General features: G+C 35.7%; 1 long non-coding RNA gene across 10 annotated transcripts in view; it reads left to right on the forward strand.

The window, feature by feature from the left end:
* LOC140603688 (uncharacterized) overlaps positions 1 to 18,459 on the forward strand; it is a 91,769-nt gene that overhangs the window by 50,192 nt on the left and 23,118 nt on the right. For 2 of the 10 annotated variants that reach the window (XR_012006647.1, XR_012006643.1), the window contains exon 1: positions 8,558 to 8,603. The exons of 6 other annotated variants lie outside the window; for them this stretch is intronic. This is a non-coding gene — a long non-coding RNA (uncharacterized lncRNA). Of the gene's footprint in view, positions 1 to 8,550; positions 8,604 to 18,459 lie in introns of those variants that run through there. 2 more of the 10 variants (XR_012006652.1, XR_012006651.1) reach the window with 2 other exon arrangements.

Raw genomic sequence — 18,459 nt, forward strand, 5'->3', positions numbered from 1 at the left:
AGACTAGGGATCCCTGGGTGGCACAGCGGTTTGGCGCCTGCCTTTGGCCCAGGGCGCGATCCTGGAGACCCGGGATCGAATCCCACATCGGGCATCCCGGTGCATGGAGCCTGCTTATCCCTCTGCCTATGTCTCTGCCTCTCTCTCTCTCTCTCTATCATAAATAAATGAAAATTGAAAAAAAAAAAACTAAAAAAAAAAAGTCATTTTAAAGACTATTTTGAAACCTGAGTGTTAAAGCATGTTAAATTTACCCAGAAAAGTATCCAAGAGTTGATCATTACAGCAATGTCAGCCTCCAGTTTTGTTGCAACCAAAGTCTTTTGCTGTAAATATTACAAACCTCAAATTGGTGACTCACGCAGCCAACCTGATTACAACTCAATCTCATTCAGCTGCTCTGGATCCTGGAAACCGTGCCCAGATGCTCAGCTGCTATTCAGTCGTGACTTCAATGGCCAAGTGTTTCAATGAGGAAAATCAGGGTAGAAAAAAATTCATTGAAAAAATATTAATTCAGAATTTCAGTGCTGTTTCTTCATAGACAGTATCAGCTACTCCACATCTCTGTGATTCTCAAGGGTCAGAACAGTTTCCTCCTACATTTCCGTAATCTTCAGATTGGTCAGGCTCTGGAAGGATTTTGATCAATTCCCTTTCCTACAAAATCAGAAAAGTCTCAAAACTCCAGTGAACCATAGTGTCTAAAACATGAGTCATGTCTTCTAAGTAATACTGAACAGAATGCAATTCAAACACAATGGGAGGAGATAGAGATACAGCTTTAGGTACAGATATACATTACATAACATACTTGAACTAAAAAAGTTCTTAGAGGACTTGTAGTCTTAGGTTTCCTAATATTTGTTTTTAGCTGCAGAAATATTCTATTAAATAAAATCATGGCCTACATATAGAAAGTTCTTAAAGATTCCTTTATGCCCATCCTTCCACCCCATTTCATGCCTCCTCTATGGAAGAATGATTATTACTGCAAGTGGCCAGATTAGTGTTTGCTAAATGAGCAGAATCATGTGGCTTGCTCTCTTTCTCTTCTTCATCCTAGGTATCTACTTCTGGTCATTTGGCCAGCTCTTGGGCATTTGCTTCTGTTCCTCTCCTCTTTGCTGGAGTGTGGAAAGCTTTATTTGGACTAAAGGGAAGATGGAATGCCTACTGCTCCAGCCCACACTGTTCTGCATAATGATTTAGGGGAAGAGCCTACTAAAAATTAAGCTGTTTTGCTTTATTTTATGATTGTTCCTTGTAGGAACACATGGCAACATGTTTCTCTGATTTGGATCCTTGATTTCCTGAAGGTCCTGGCCAATATACCTTTGACTGAGACAGCTTTAACACTTCCTTCAGCTTGACTAAACTTTAGACAGGCTTCTTTCTGCCCTCACCTCTCTCTCTCTCTCTCTCTCTCTCTCTCTCTCTGGAGCATTTACTTTAGAAAACTTGTAATTGTAAATTCTTTTTCTGTCCCTTTGAGATGTAAAAAGCCTCTTGCCAGTTTTACAACCCAGAAATGTCTTTCTTAAGGATCTGGAAACCATCCCTTTGAAATGTAAACATGAAAGGAGATTACACCCCTATCTCTCACTCTTAATAGCAAACACAGAGGAAAATATTTATTTGCAAACTCAGAAATAACTCAGTGTGCTCAAAGTGTCCCATTGATCAATGTCTGGACTGGTTGTCCTTCAGTACTTTTCCACTAGCTCATAACAGCATTTAAAAACCCTTCTGCTTTTTGTTTTAGTGGGGTTGAGTTCAATTTCTCTTTCCTATTGCAATAGTCTGAAAAAAGTTTAATTTTGCCCAGTGCAACCTCTGTTTTAATACCATCAAACAAACATTATAAATCTTACATAATCTTGTGCTGCTCTGGGTTGTATAAGAATGAGGTGGTCTAGTTCAATCTCCAGATTGTTCCAGGAAGTAACCCAGAGGAAATTTCCTAAACCCTAGGACAACACAGAGCATAATTTGGAAACTGCCAAATTCCAGCTTCCTCAAATGAAAAAGGAGAGATATTTTTGGAGTTCTCCTGATGCCATCCCAACTCTACATCCTAGGCTGATGCCAGCTCTATTACAGATGCGATCTTTCCTATGCATCTTCCACCCTGTGGATCTGAGGCCATTTCTTAGAGATATTACATTCCTCCCGTCTCTTTTTTTCACTTGATTTCCATGCTGGCATAATATGGAAACTCCACAGAAGAAATGGTTGTAGTTGAGACACTGAAGGTGTCAAAGGTGTTACAAAGTCGTATTTAAACTCTTTGAGTGGGTCTGTTGAGTAGGTTGAGACAGAGGCCTAATGCTACGTATTAATATAAATTGATTTATTGGAAGGGAGGAATAAGAATAGGGATCCTTGTTCTGGGAAAAGTAGAGAATAGCATAGTACCTCTTGGACTGGTCCAGGATGTCTGCCTGAGTTCTAGAGAGAAATTGTGGGAAGACCCAAGGAAAAATACCTCTGGGTATATGAGACTCACTGATTCCTAATGAAATATTCTTCATGAAAAATTATGATAATGTGGTGACACCAGTCCATGCAACTTGAGTTCTTTTTCTTAATGTAATACTTACACAAAAAGCCTGGAACAAGCCTAATTATAGTGGTAACAAGCAATGATTCCACTCAGCAGCTGGGAAAACAAGTTTTTTATAATGATATATGCCTCGCATATGACTTTCATAAAGTCATATATATATAAGGTTTCTGTGTGTGCGAAGAAATAGCAAGTGGGGAGGAGAGGTAAGTGAAAATGAATAGGAATTTAAACGTGTTTGTTTGTGGAGCTTACTTCCTCCTTTGCTAGCATTTCCCAGATGTGTTTTCTGGAATAACAATATTTCCAGTCAAAAATGTTGGGACATAATGCTGTATTCATTTACTTACTGGATATGTGGATATACACATATGCCATCTAATGGACTCAAGTGGGCCAAATCTAAGTTGGCCCCAGGATCTATCTCCTGCTGTTCCCACCCGGTGTCTACTCCAGCTGAGGATAGCACCTGTGGCTTGACTCTAACCAATAGAATATGACAAAAAAATGATAGCAAGTTACTTCCATGATTATGTGACATTATATAAACTCTACTTGCTATCATCTAGAGTGATTCTAGTTTGAATAAATACATAGCCATGTTGGGAAAGGCACTTGTCAAGGAATAGCAGGCAACCCCTAGAAATGCCCTGTAACCTCTAGAAGCTGAGGGTGGCCTCTAGCTCAGAGCCAGCAAGAAAGCAGACCCTCAGTACTTCAACTGCAAAGAAATTAATCCTGCCAATAACCCAAGTGACTTGGGAGTGGATTTTTCTCTATTCAAGCCTCAGCATAAGAATGTAGTCTGGCTGCATCTTGATAGTAGCCTTGTGAGAATCTTGAGTGAAGGAATCAGCTGAAATGTAGCTGCACTCCTTAGCCACAGAAATTGTGAGATGGTAAAGGTGTGTTTTATTTTAAAACAGCTACATCTATATTAGTTCATTACAGAGCAATGAAAAAAGAACACAGGAACTGAACAGTTCTGCAATGGAGAAATCTGTTTGTTAATTAAATATCTCTAAAACTTACTCGGGAAAAGTAAATTACATTTGGCTAAGAGTTTATGGTTGTATAGAGTACCTAGTGCAGTGCTTAGAACATGTGGGGCCTAAGCGCTTGAGTGAATGAAGGAGGAAATACACGCATGCATGAATGGGCATACCCCAACAATACTTGGGGCTTCAGTAGGGATGCTTATCAATATAGGTCACTCTTCCTGGGGAATTTTCGATTTTCTATAGTTTCAATTATACCATATACTCTAGTGGCTCCCAAATATACACTCCTAGGGCTCTTTTTCATGTGATATATACTGGTAAGTTAAATACATTTAACAGGATTATCCAGATATTCCAAAACTAACACTTCCTAAAGGAAATCTTTCTGCCCCCCCCCCCATACCACTGTCCACCTGATCACACAAAACAAACCCCAGGAATCATGTCAGACTTCACTGTCTCACATACTTCTCCTGTTCATTTGTTCACCCAGTATATGGCCGTGATCTCTTACAGCCTAATTAACTGCTTGCTCTGTATCTGAGCCTGTACAACGTAGAGAGAAAATGTGGAGTCTTGCTGTCTGGGCTCTCTTTAAATTCTTACTTTGTCTCAAGCATGTGGGTTTTAGGAGCCATCATAAGGCAAATGCAGTCTTCATGCACAGAATTAGGGGAACACTTCCTCCTGCTCTTTCCCCTCAAGAATTTCCTCCCTGCTAATTTGGCAGTTGGTAGTGATTGCTGCAGTCCTTTTCCCCCGTTCCTCTGGCTAGAGGGATAGTAATCTTTCTACCAGAGTTTTAGCCTCCCAGAGTTTTAGCAGCTTTCAGGTCAAAGCTATAAACAGTTAAAAAAAAAAATCACCTTTGTGCCTGCCACTTTTCCAAGTTAGACTCCCTTCCCATATCTGTTTGCTCTGACTTCCTCTTCAGAGTCATTAGATAGTGGGGGTTTTGTTGTTGTTATTTTTTTTTTTTTCATGCTTTGGTCAGAGTTTTATACTTATTATCAGTAGGAGCATTGGCTTATTTCACCACGCTGGAACTGGAACTCTGAGAGACTTTTGAAATCTTTATTATAGTCTGGGTTTGATTTTTTTCCTGTTTGTCATGTATTTCTAGTCTTACTGTATGTATTTCATTTAAAATATGAATCCTATATAAGGCAATAAGTAAATCTAAACTGATTGAGATTTACTTATTGCCTTATAAGACATCAATTTCATAAAATGATTACTAAAAAGAAAGTGTGTTCTATTTAATATATACAGAGAAGTAGGCTTAGTACCCTTATTTATATTTTGTCTACTTGATCTGTCAAAGACTGAGAAAATTAAATACAAGTAATCAACTATTACTGTTTCTTACTATTTCCCTAGTATTTCTTTCTTTAAGAAAAAAAAAAGATTTTATTTATTTATTCATGAGAGAGGCAGAGACATAGGCAGAGGGAGAAGCAGGCTCCCTGGGGAAGCCCAATGCAGGACTCCAACCCTGCACCTGGAATCACGCCCTGAGCCTAAGGCAGATGCTCCACCCCTGAGCCACTCAGGTACCCTAATTTGACATCTTTTTATATTAATCATTGGAGTCTTTTACTAGAAAAGTTATTATTAAATGACTTTTTGTATTATTTTTTTTTAATTTTCTGCTTTGTAATTTAGAAAGTATATAATTATAACTTTAAATAATATTTTAAATTTATACTCTTTCTAAATTGCACAATATCTAATGAATCACCTCTCTAATGGGGTATGAGGAAAGTAGAATATTAATCTTACCACTTTTTAGCTACTTCCTCCTGGGGGATTTGTCACCCTATACTATAGGATTTTATTCTCTTTAGTATTGTTATCAAATGCAGGTTTTCTTCTTAAGAAGTTTCATAGAGAGACAGGTACTTTATGTATATATACATACATATATATATAAAACAAGTTTTATAGAGAGATAGGTATTATATACATGTTTATATATATACATATGTATATAGGTGTGTGTATATATGCATATATACACAATTTATAATCATAACTATTTAGCTTTAATTCTGTGTTCAAATATATACAGAGCCGAACTTTCATGAAGTGTACATTTTTATTTTCATTGCACTAAATTATATATTCAAGTAGATTTGTCAGAATATATATAGATTATATATTCCTGAATATTGACAATTGACATTCTCTCTTTGCATCAACAAGACTGTATAGAACCCTAGTATATGCACATTCTGTACAAATTGTTCCCCTTTTATCTAACAGTTATTATTGCTAATGATTTAAAGATAGATTAACTTTTTAACTTATAGGTGACCTCTTCCTGGTCTAGATATTTGAAGAATTCTTTCCTTATTCTTAGAGATCAGTAAATTCATTAAGATGCTTCTGAGTGTTATTTAACACATTTTTCTTCATGTAATAAATCCTATTAATCTATAGTTTCAGGTCCTCATTCAGTGGTTTACCTTACTGTATTTTTGACTTTTTGTCTGTGGCACATATTCTTGTTCCATATTCAAACAAAACCATTCTTATCTCAAAGATAAATTTCCATTATTATGTACAATTTGAATTACCATCTGTTAAATCACATTCTTTGAACTGTGATATTCTTGAATCTGTCTTCCATTCAGAGGCTTTTACATTGTTAGTTTTCTTCCCTGCTTCCAATTCAGTTCTAAGATCATCAATGTCATTTTCTCTCTTAATTTATTTCATGCTAACTTCCCTTTGTTCCAGCCTATTTCTTTATCTTTTTATTATTTTTTTTCATTTCATAGAGTTGGTATTTTAATTTCCTTTAAGAAGGTGACGTTATTCAATCTCTCTTTTGTTATCCGGGAAAAAAAATCTTCTTTGAACATATACTTTTTATCAATCAACATAGCGTACTATTTTATGCTTGCTTATTCTTTCTTTCCTTTTCATACTGATTGCATATAAACCTTATTTTTCTTTTGTCCATTTTCAAGTGTAACTATATCTACCTGGGTCTCTTTTTTGTTCTTAAATGTTGAGAATGGACATACTCAAGCTGCCTTATTTCCTTGGGGTCTATTTGAATTCTCCTGTTACAATTTGCGGCATGGATATTGGTATTCGTGTCACATCCATCATTTGGAGAGAGAAGGTGGGGTGACACTCTGAGCAGCCACAGTCAGGATACTTTAACTCTGTGTCCTCCATCATAATGTGTTAACAAGGAGGGATTTGAGGGCTCTTTGCTTGACGCAGCTGCCCATTTTTTCTTTTCCATGTTTGGTTCTAAACTATACCAATGACTCAGTTGAAGCAATGGCAAGTTTCTCCAGTCTATTGCTATGCCTTTAAGAGCAACAATTCAAGTAAGATATTCTCCGTATTTACCCTGGCCTGCCAATGTGCCTTACTTTGCAGGACAGTGGTATAATAAGTCTTCAACACGTTCACAGTGTGGGGGTGGGATACATGATAAATCCTGTCATGGATTGACTAAATGATCAAAACACAATGGCTTATAGATTGAATAAGGGGAAATGGGAGAATAAACAAAAATTCTGTTTAACAGAGAACTAACAAAATTCAAAGTGTATTTGCATGAGATGGAGTTTTACATTTTTAAAAGTATTACATGTGGTAAGAATGACAAGAAGGAGACATAATTTAGGATTTTGTGTTATGAAACTCTTATGAAGTGGCAAGTATTTTAACAGGAGCCAAAAGAAGCTTTTACTGAAAAAAAAAAAACAGTTTTAGCTTTTTATTTTTGTATGATGCCTCATTTCAACTTTATTTTTTTTAATTATCAGAATAAATAAACATATCACAGCTTTGGACAGCTAAGGCACATTTAAAAATTCTAGTATGTTATAAGAATTCCACACATCTTTGTTGTTATTATGTATTATTGTAGAAATGTCTAGATACTGTTGGATAGTGATAGAATACTTTATCTGTGTTATTCGTTAGCTTAAAAAACATCAAAAGGAAAAAAACCCTCTCTAATGATTCTGATTTACATCTAATTGTTGACATTGCAGTTGCACCTGTCATCTACTTCCTTTCCATATGTCCTCCAAGAGGGATTGTGTTAAATAATCTTATCTTCTGGAGGGGAGTTGGGAAGAAGGGAAAGAATAGGATGGGATAGTAAAAGAGCAGTAGTAAAGGAGAAAGTGTAAGTTGAGTCTCTTATTCCCACTATTATCTGTTCCCAATAGCCTCAATATGGAGCACACTTCAGCAACCAGAAGATTTCTGGGATCCCTTCTGTAGTCTTAAGAGTCTCCAAACAACCATGGAACCCAGAATTGCTCCCATGGGTATTTAACCTAAAAGAACTGCCACGAGGTGGCACTAAATCATAAACAGGAAACGGACTGATTGAAATGTGATTTCTTGAAGGAGAGCTGAGTTTACCCCAGTCAGTTCCTTAACCTTGAAAAAAATGCAACTCTTTTTTTAATGCAGTTTAATCATGTGTATCCTACATATTGCTTTATGGCAGAAATGTAAGGTACTTTCCAATACCTAATTTCATTTGCTATAAGAACCAGAAGAAGTGGACTAGGTTGATACATTATCATCCCTTTGGATGAGGAAATCGAGGCATAGAGATCAGATGTGGCATTGAGTAAAACAGCACATAGTAATATCGATTGCTGATTTTTTAAATTAAAAATTAATTTTTAGGGATCCCTGGGTGGCGCAGCGGTTTGGCGCCTGCCTTTGGCCCAGGGCGCGATCCTGGAGACCCGGGATCGAATCCCACATCGGGCTCCCGGTGCATGGAGCCTGCTTCTCCCTCTGCCTGTGTCTCTGCCTCTCTCTCTCTCTGTGACTATCATGAATAAATAAATAAAATCTTTAAAAAAAATAAATAAATAAAAATTAATTTTTAGGTGAAAGTCTTTTAATTATTCTACTATAAGATCCCTGAATAAATTATTACATCTTAATTCAGGTAAATGGTTTCCATGGCAGCCACTAACACATCATAATGTGTTATAATGCAGCTCACATGCATTGTTCTCTTGCCACATAACATCCAACAGGTAAGATGTCAAGGTCAGAATAGCTACTGGTTATATGCCCTTTACACAGTGTACCTCAAATAGCAGCTGTCTCAATCAAGCTATCAGCATCAGGATAATACCATGTCATTAGCTCGGAGGAGGGAGCTTGCCTTACTGTTAACTCTATATAGCAGACAACATAGATCAGATTTATGAGATAGCTATTTCATGTTCTGAAATATAAATTGTAAAAAAAATAAATAAAATATAAATTGTAAAGAAGCAACATGCATAGGACTTATTCTAGCTTTACACTAGCTAAAATTCGGTTTTCACCTTTTTGAACCCACTCCTACTCTGCTAGAAATCTATTACATATAGTTTAAAAGAAGTATTAATAACCGAGATCTGTTCTATAATTTTAAAATTAGGCGTAAAACTAAAAGCTATCAATAAATTCAAAGCTGTCATGCTATTAATGAAATTAGAGTGAGCCTTATATTGGCTTTGGCCATTTTATCTCTTAAAGGGTTAATATTTATCATTGATTAGAAAAGGAATAAGTAAGGCCTAAAATTTATCTGTACCAGAGTGAGATGCCAGATGCACTATTTTGTTATGTAATAGATAATGAAAAAAACCCACAAGAATTTGGAAGGAATATTCAACTGCCTAAGGGTCCTATTAATTTGGGCAAGGTAAATGCATTTGTTTTGAAGACTGAATAACAAGTTAGTTGAAGAGTTCTAAATTAAAAAAGGGAAATTAGTCTAATAATGGAGATTTACACTTCAAACATTAGTCTAGAAGAAATAAAAAATAGGCATGTTCCCAAATCTGCATTAATTATAAACTCAGATGGCAAGGCCCATGATGTTCCAGACACGAATAATGAACACTAATTTGTGTTAAATCTATAACTTGTTTATTTGTAGGGGAGATCTTTTCTTTATGAATGGGCACTAAACACAGTTTAGACTCCAAAGATAGCTCATGGGAAGAGGAAAGTTTTGCAGCATATTAACATTTTAATTTACCATTTCAGTAACTTTGAAGGTAAAACTTACCTTTAATGTTAATCTAAAATATGAATCTTAAGAATGAGTATTTTAAAAAGAAGGTACCACTCAAAGCAGAAGAAAGATGAAAACCGTATATATACATTTCATTGATTCTAAGACGAACTTTTTTCACATTCTACTATTGCCAAAATCAAAATAAATCTTCAGATCAATGATGTGTCATAGTGCAATTGAAAGCAGTTTGTATGTCTCACGGTGGTGCAAAAAATCATTGTTAATCTTAAACTAATTATTTTTAGATTCAATGAAATATGTAGTCTGTTTTCTGCCTTTGTTTAAACTGAATGGATATTTCTCTGCTACTTGTATTGCCTCTGCCTCTTTTTCCTAGCATTTAAAAATGTATTGTAGGGAATCCCTGGGTGGCTCAGCGGTTTAGCGCCTGCCTTGGCTCCGGCTCCCTGCAGGGAGCCTGCTTCTCCGTCTGCCTATGTCTCTGCCTCTCTCTCTCTGTGTCTTTCATGAATAAATAAATAAAACCTTTAAAAAAATATATTGTAAAGAATCTACTTTTCCCTAATATTCGCATAAGTATTGTTGGGTATTGTGTGTGGATGTATACCTATTTTACATATACGTATTATGTAAATATATAATTTTTTAGTTAGACATATGAAATATGCTGAAATTAAAGAATTTGAAGTTACTTCATTAAGGGGAAGAGGCAATAATGGGAAATACTTAGTATAAGAGTAAGGAAATTCATATAGTATTTAGATGGTCATGTTTTGGCACTTATTAATAGCTCATCGTGCAATGACTTGGAGACCGCCAGCTTGACAGACTGAAACACAAACATGAAAGTTAAAAACTTTCTTGGATGTCACCTTCAAAAAACTTTTCAGTCATCTTATATTCCTTTTTCATTATACCCAAATGAAATGATGTCAATAATAGTAATGCCAGTTTCCAAAATCTAAACCTCTTCTGCATGAACCCTGTTTCTATGATGTAAAATAATTATACATTTTTTTTCTGTACCACTGTGGCAAGCAATTATTTCTCATACATATATATTGATTGCTATAACTCAGCCATTTCATTTTGTTACACCACTTGTATTTTCAAAATTAATTGCAAATGCTACTGGGTCAGTCATAGAGAAAGAATTATGCTGTATGCTTCCCCTATAATTTCTCACTGTCCCTGAGACAGTTCAAACAATGTTACTTAACTGGCTAATTAACTTGGAGGAGCCATGTCTTCAGCCTGTTTGTAAATAATTTAAGAATAAATAATCAACCCACTTTAGGTAGTTGTCAAACTAGTTATATGACATAATCTAGCTATTATTATTTCAAGATTTATACTAAGATTCAGATTATTTAAATATTCATATTTCATCTGATTATTTTGACTATATCAGTGCAAGTATTATTTGATTTGCCCCTTATATCCTTCACAAATTAAAATGGCTTGAAATTTTATTAATTTTTTTAATATATATATTTTTTTAATTTTTATTTATTTATGATAGTCACAGAGAGAGAAAGAGAGGCAGAGACACAGGCAGAGAGAAGCAGGCTCCATGCACCGGGAGCCCGACGTGGGAATCGATCCCGGGTCTCCAGGATCGCGCCCTAGGCCAAAGGCAGGCGCCAAACCGCTGCGCCACCCAGGGATCCCTTATTAATTTTTTTAAAGATTTATTTATTTATGAGATTCACAAAGAGGGAGGTAGAGACTGGCAGAGAGAGAAGTAGGCTCCTTGAGGGAGCCTGTTGTGGAACTTGATCCCAGGACCCCAAGATTACGACCTGAGCCAAAGACAGACACTCAGCCACTGAACCACCCAGACTTCCCATGGCTTAAAATTTTAAAAACATACCACTTATAACAAGCTTTAAGATTAGGAAGATAAATCAAAAGCTACATAGACTTTGGCCACAATGAAGGGAGATAAATGTATTTAGAAAAAAGGATCTTGGGATCCCTGGGTGGCGCAGGGATCCCAAAATTAAAATTATTTTTAATTTTTTTAATTAAAAAAAGAGAGGCACAGAGACACAGGCAGAGGGAGAAGCAGGCTCCATGCACCGGGAGCCCGATGTGGGATTCGATCCCGGGTCTCCAGGATCGCGCCCTGGGCCAAAGGCAGACGCCAAACCACTGCGCCACCCAGGGATCCCTAAATTAATTAATTAAAAAAAAAAAAAAAGAAAAGAAAAAAGGATCTTATAGTTGCCATAACTAAGCATTGACTTTAGTTCTATGGTTTTCAACACTCATGCTCAAAAATAGGGTAATAAAAAGAGCAGTAACATTTATATTACCTGATAAATGTATGTATGTATCTCTATTAACCCTTTTAAAAGGTAGAATGATTTGACTACAATGTTCGAAATAGATTTGTCAGTTAGTTTCTTACATATAGGTAAATAAGTAGTATTATGAAACTCAACACATGAATAAAGAAGAACTGGTATATACAATCACACTTCCTTATTCAAAATAAATTAGGTGAAGTCTATAAAGTTTACATGCTTTACACATATAGTTGGAGGATCTTTCCTTTTTGGGAGCTTCTGTTAATTTATTTTGTTGAAGAAACACAGATATGTTGAATATCATAGCACAGATATTCCATATACTTCTTCAAAATGGTATTTAAGTAGATTGTCCTTATTCTCACTAGAATCACAGCATTGAATTTTAAAATATAAATATTATATTAATTATTCCATGGCTCTTACAGAATTGAATACATACATGTAAGTATATATATATATATATACATATATATATATATATATACATGTACACACATACATAGGTTCAATTTCTATATATATTCAATCAACACATACACACACACACACACACACCATTTGCATTCATATTGCTTTCACCAAAATGTTCAAAGCAGCAATTCACTTTTGTTGAAATCTTAACAACTGAAATACGACTAGTCTTTCCCAGTTGACAATGGTAGGCAGAGAGCTTACTGAACTCTACTGAATGGTGGAGGCCTTCTGAATCATTGAGGAATCTTTTTGGCCCCAAATAAAAACCTTTTAGATGGGTTCACCCAGGTGAACCTCTAAAGTTCAATGTCTTCTCCAAAGTTTCAAGATTTTTAAAGTCCAAAAACAAGGGGAAGTCACTTTCTATTATTTTAATGTCAAGCTGAAAATAACTATTAATTCTGATGGACTTTGCAATTTCCAACCATGTCCAGATCAAACTTTTATTTTTAAAGAAATTCTGATTTCAAATTGCATAATAAAGTCACAGGTCGTACCAGTTTCTCAGATCAGTTACAATGGGAGAGATTTCAGGCCTAAAGCTCAAGGGGACCTTAGTGATTCAGATGGCCTTATGTTAGAACAAATGAATAGCTATAAAATTTGACCCCAAATAAGACATTTGCCCAGTCCAAAACATAGTACAAAATATTTGACCGGTAGAGCAAGCTTAGCTCTGGCCCAACAACTGTAAATTTTTCGAGATGTGTGAGAATAGTGAGATTACTCCAGTAGGCAGTCAACAAGAAGCTCTAGGAGAATAGAGGTTCTTGGAGCCAGACAGATTAATGATAGTATTAGAAAATGTGATTTGTTCATTCACAGCGTAACTCCAGTCATTGGTTGGAAAATGCCCTCATACCTTCATTAGCTAGAAGAATCTATTCCTCTAGGACACTAGCAAAGACCATGCAGAATATCAGGTTCTTATACATAAAGACTGAGACTTTAAGGAAGAGTTCAGTCCTGGAAGAAGCTACCGTGCTAGGGAGAGAAGGCAAGTTCATAAAACTAATCTGGTATTGCAGGCTCTAGGAATGCCCAGGTGCTAAGTCCTGGTCTCTTAGCAGCAAGATTTATTGCAGGGCCTTCTAGATGATGGCCTAGTATCCTTACGGGTTTTATTTGCTTTTGGCTCAGAAATCATGCAAAGGCTGAGTGTCAAGATAAGGACATTGGTGAAGTGATTAAAAAGGTAGGGGCTGGCAAATTTTAGTGAAGAGTTACAATTCCTTAACTAGTTAAATGGAACATGTCACAATTGTGTCTGGCACAGATAACTAAAGAACAAAAAGTGGAGCTAACCAAATGTGGCTTAGTTTTTCTTGCTTAACATGAAATTGGAAAACTATGTAGTCTAGGTTGGGTGCATCTGCTCCGGTATGCCATCAAAAACTCAATGGCCTTCCAATTTCCATAACTTCTGTTCTTAACATGAATCTTTTCTCCTCATGTTCACTAGCTTCTTGCCCATTATTTTATATTCCTGGCAGAAAGACTTCTTTTTTTGTTCATAAGAAAAAGCCATCTCTAACATCCCATCATCGAGAAATATAACACATGACTATTCTTAACTGCAATTGAGGCTGAGATATTAAATTGTTATCTCTAAGTACATTGCTATCCTGAACACAATTTGTTATGTTAGTGAAAAACAGAAGTTAAGTGGCTATTAGGTGGATACCTTCATTACCTGGCATGAATTGCTCCTATATACTCGCTGTATATTTTGTTATTTGGAACACAAGAAATTCATGGTGAAAATGATGGGGATATTATTGCAGAAATCCTAGCTAGGAGGATATCATGTAAAAACAGAACACTAAACCTGAGGATTATTTACTGCCTACCTTTGGAAATAACATAAGCAATGAAGAGTTTTGGCCTTTATAAGCTATTAAAAACACAAGAATGGGGATGTAAATGAAGTTACAGATTCCATTCTTAATTCCCAATATAAAAAAGAAGGATGTTGCGTATCTTTGAATCATCATGCATCATACATTGTTTTGATGGAAAAGCAGGACTTACACATTTTAAATAGGTTTTTCTTATTTTGGAGATAGTAGTGTAATAGGATTTGAGATCTCCTCTGAGAGATAACATTGAATTTTTAATGCTATGTGGAAGAGATTGTGGGAATAAAAACATCATACCAATCAATTACATTTCTCAGAGAGATGAAATAGGCATACAGATGTAGCCTTGTAATAGTTCCTTTCAGAGTATTGGTATTCAGGCTTATAGCTTTAAATATTAAAACATCAACACAGAATATAGTACTTAAAATCTAGAAGAGGAATTGTGACATTTGATAACATTTCAAGGCTACATATGTGATCTAAAATCAACTGTTTAAAGGTATGTTGGTTTAAGGACAAATTGAGACTTTTTAGAACTTTGTAGGACTGAAGGACTTTCCAGAAGTCCTCTCTGCTTTCCAGAAGACTGGAATGAAGAATGAGAACAAAGGAAACAAACTGATCCAACACTATTCTTAGTCACTTTGCTATAAAATGATAGAAGACAAAACAAGATTTAATCTTGTGCTGATAGTTGATTTCCTCACAGCTGGTATCCATTGATTTATCTTTATCACCCTGTTAGAAGAGACCTTGGCAATACAGTCACACAGGAATGCTGACCCACTCAGCTGTGGAAGCTGAGGTGATGTGATATCAAACAAAATGCAAAATATAGTATGGTAGGAGCGTTTTTGCTGACAGCCGCCGAGTTGGTGAAATGTATGTTTCAGGACATAAATTAGTTAACGTAAGGATGACTTGGCAGTATATGTTAAGGGCAGTATCCATGAGGCAGACAAAAAATGCTATTATCTGAGTAGTGTGTTTTGCAGAGGAAAATTCTCTATATGTATCTTATGATATTTTTCACCTGATTGACTAAAAATTATTGCATTTAGGTATTTAGAGCTAATGGAAACTTTTAGTTTTACTGTGATGTTTTGAATGAGATTGTGTGTAGAAAATGTTTATCTCGGTCCCCCAGTAGTGAATATTTGATAAATGGCAGTTATAATCAATCTTTCACTAAGAATATAAATATCTTCAGAATATTTTCACACTTGCTCTGTTTAAAGTGGTTTCTCTTTTCTTTTTGTTTTTCAATCATCTTTGTTGAATTTACTTAATGCACATACAATATACATATTTTAAGTAAACAGTTCAATAAGCTTTGACAAATATACATACCAGGTTCCCACGGCTCCCATATAGATACAAACAATTTCCATCACCAGAGAAAGTTTCTTCACACTCCTTTTCAGCCAATCCTCCATCTCCAAACCACTGATTCTAGTCTTATCACCACTTGAAGTTTCAGAATTTCAAATAATTGAGAGAGTATTGTATTTGCATTTTGTATCGACTTATTTCCCTTGGTATAATATTTAGAGATTTACTTATGTTGTGTGTGCCAGTAGTCTATTCAGTTTTATTGCAGGGGAACCCTTATTATCTGAATATTCCACAGTTTGTTTACATATTCCCATGTTAATGAATGTTTGGGTGATTTCTTGTTTGGAAAACGAATAACGCTAACATGAACATTGATAAACAAATCCCATAGACACATGTTTTCACTTCTCTTGGGTAAATAAGAGTGGAAATGCTGGGCCATAGGGTAGGAATATCTTTAAGTTTATGAAAAATTGCCTGCTTTCCAAAATGATTGGATCATTTAATTACTGTCATCAATGTATGATGGTTCCATTTGCTTTTTTTTTTTTTTTAGTTTTATTTAAATTCAATTTAGTTTACATATGTGTACTATTAATTTCAGGGTAGAATTTAGTGTTCCATCAGTTACATGTAATACTCAGTGCTCATTATATCAAGTTCCCTACTTAATGCCCATCACCCATGGGATGCCTGGGTGGCTCAGTGGTTGGGCGCCTGCCTTAGGCTCAGGTCGTGATCCCCGCATCCGGGATCGAGTCCTGCATCCGGCTCCCTGCGAGGAGCCTGCTTCTCCCTCTGCCTGTGTCTCTGCCTCTCTCTCTAGGTCTGTATCTCTAATGAATAAATAAATAAATCCTTTTTAAAAAAGGAACAAAGCTGGAATAAATATCTGTGTGCATGTTCTTTTTTAAATGCCTATCACCCAATTATACCCCATCTCTCCACCCACTTCCCCTCCAGCAACCCTTAGTTTGTTCCCTATCGTTAAAGAGTTTCTCAAGGTTTGCCTTCTTCTCTGTTTTTATTCTATTGGATTTTTCCTTCCCTTCCCCTATGTTCATCTGTTTTGTTTCTTAAATTCCATGTATGAGTGAAATCATACGGTATTTCTCTTTCTCTATTATGCTTAGCATAATACCCCCTAGTTCCATCCATGTTGTTGCAAATGGCAAGATTTCATTCTTTTTGATGTCTGAGTAATATTCCATTGTGTGTGTGTGTGTGTGTGTGTGTGTGTGTGTGTGTATACCACATCTTTTTAATCCATTTTTCTGTCAGTGGACATCTGGGCTCTCTCCATATTTTGGCTATTGCGGACATTGCTGCTATAAACATTGGGGTGCATGTGCCCCTTTGAATCACTATTTTTGTATTCTTAGGATAAATACCTAGTAGCTCAATTGCTGGGTTATAGGGTTGATCTATTTTTAAGTTTTTGAGGAACCTGCATACTGTTTTCCAGAGTAGCTATACCAGTTTCCATTTCCACCAATCATAGAAGAAGTTTCCCCTTTCACCGCATCCTGGCTAACACCTGTTGTTTCCTATGTTGTTAATATTAGCCATTCTGACTGGTGTCAGGTGGTATCTTATTGTGGTTTTGATTTGTATTTCCTTGGTGATGAGTGACGTTGAGCATTTTGTCTTGTGTCTGTTAGCCATTTGTATGTCTTCTTTGGAGAAATATCTGTTCATGTCTTCTCCCATTTCTTGACTGGATTTCTTGTTTTTTGGGTGTTAAGTTTGAGGAGTTCTTTATAGATTTTGGCTACTAGACCTTTACCTGATATATCAGTTGCAAATATCTTCTCCTACTCTGTAGGTTGCCTTTTAATTTTGTTGATTGGTTTCCTTTCTTGTGCAAAAGCATTTTATCCTGATGAAATCCCAATAGTTCATTTTTGCTTTTGTTTCCATGCCTCTGGAGACATGTCTAGCAAGAAGTTGGTATGGCCCATTTGCTTTAAATTTTTATCAGCATTTGGTCTTGTCAGTTTTTAAAAATAGGTATGAAGTGATATCACATTATTGATTTTGTTGATGGCTAATGTTGAGTATCTTACGGTGTACTTATTGGCTACTTAAATATATACCTTTTATAAAGTTTTTTGAAACTTTTAGCCATTATTATTGAGTTGTTTTTCTTTATATGAGTTGCCATGTGTATTTGAATTTGAGTCTCTTGTTAGATAAATGTTTGCAAATGTTTTCTCTCATTTTGTGGCTTGACTTCTTATTTTTTAACAGTGTATTTTGAAAAGCACAATTATTTAATTTTAAACAAGTCTAATTTACCTATTTTTTATGATGAGTGCTTTTTGTGTCCTGTTTAAGAAATCTTTGCCTACCCCAAGTTCATTATTTCAGTCTTTTCTCTTTCTATGCTATGATTTTGAATTCTATTGACTTACATTCAAGTTCATTGGTCTTCCTACTCTTGTGTCAAATATTCTTGGAATGTAAGTACCAGGTGTATAAGACTTTCTGGTTTTCAGCCCAATCCCCATTTCACTATGCCACCAAGGGGACTGATTGTTTTGATTATATTATAATCAAATATAAATTTGGTTGTAAATTTGTTGTAAATTTGGTTACAACAAATTCTAAAACATTTTGAAAGGAAATTCAGGCTATCCTTCCAGGAGGTCACTGGAACTAAACGTTATAATATTGCTAGACCTCAAAACTGCATGACCTTGAACCTGCTAGATAGACCTTAAATCTGTATGACTTGGGAGATCTAGAGATCCTTAGAGCAAGTTTTTGCAAACCATGAGATTTCTGTACCACAAACTATGGGATTTTCAAGGCCATATGCTATGAAGTCTTGACACTGTGATGGCAAGACAACAGACTCTGGAGCTGGGTT

Source organism: Canis lupus, chromosome 14 (assembly GCF_048164855.1).
Source record: "Canis lupus baileyi chromosome 14, mCanLup2.hap1, whole genome shotgun sequence".
Taxonomy (NCBI): Eukaryota; Metazoa; Chordata; class Mammalia; order Carnivora; family Canidae; genus Canis; species Canis lupus.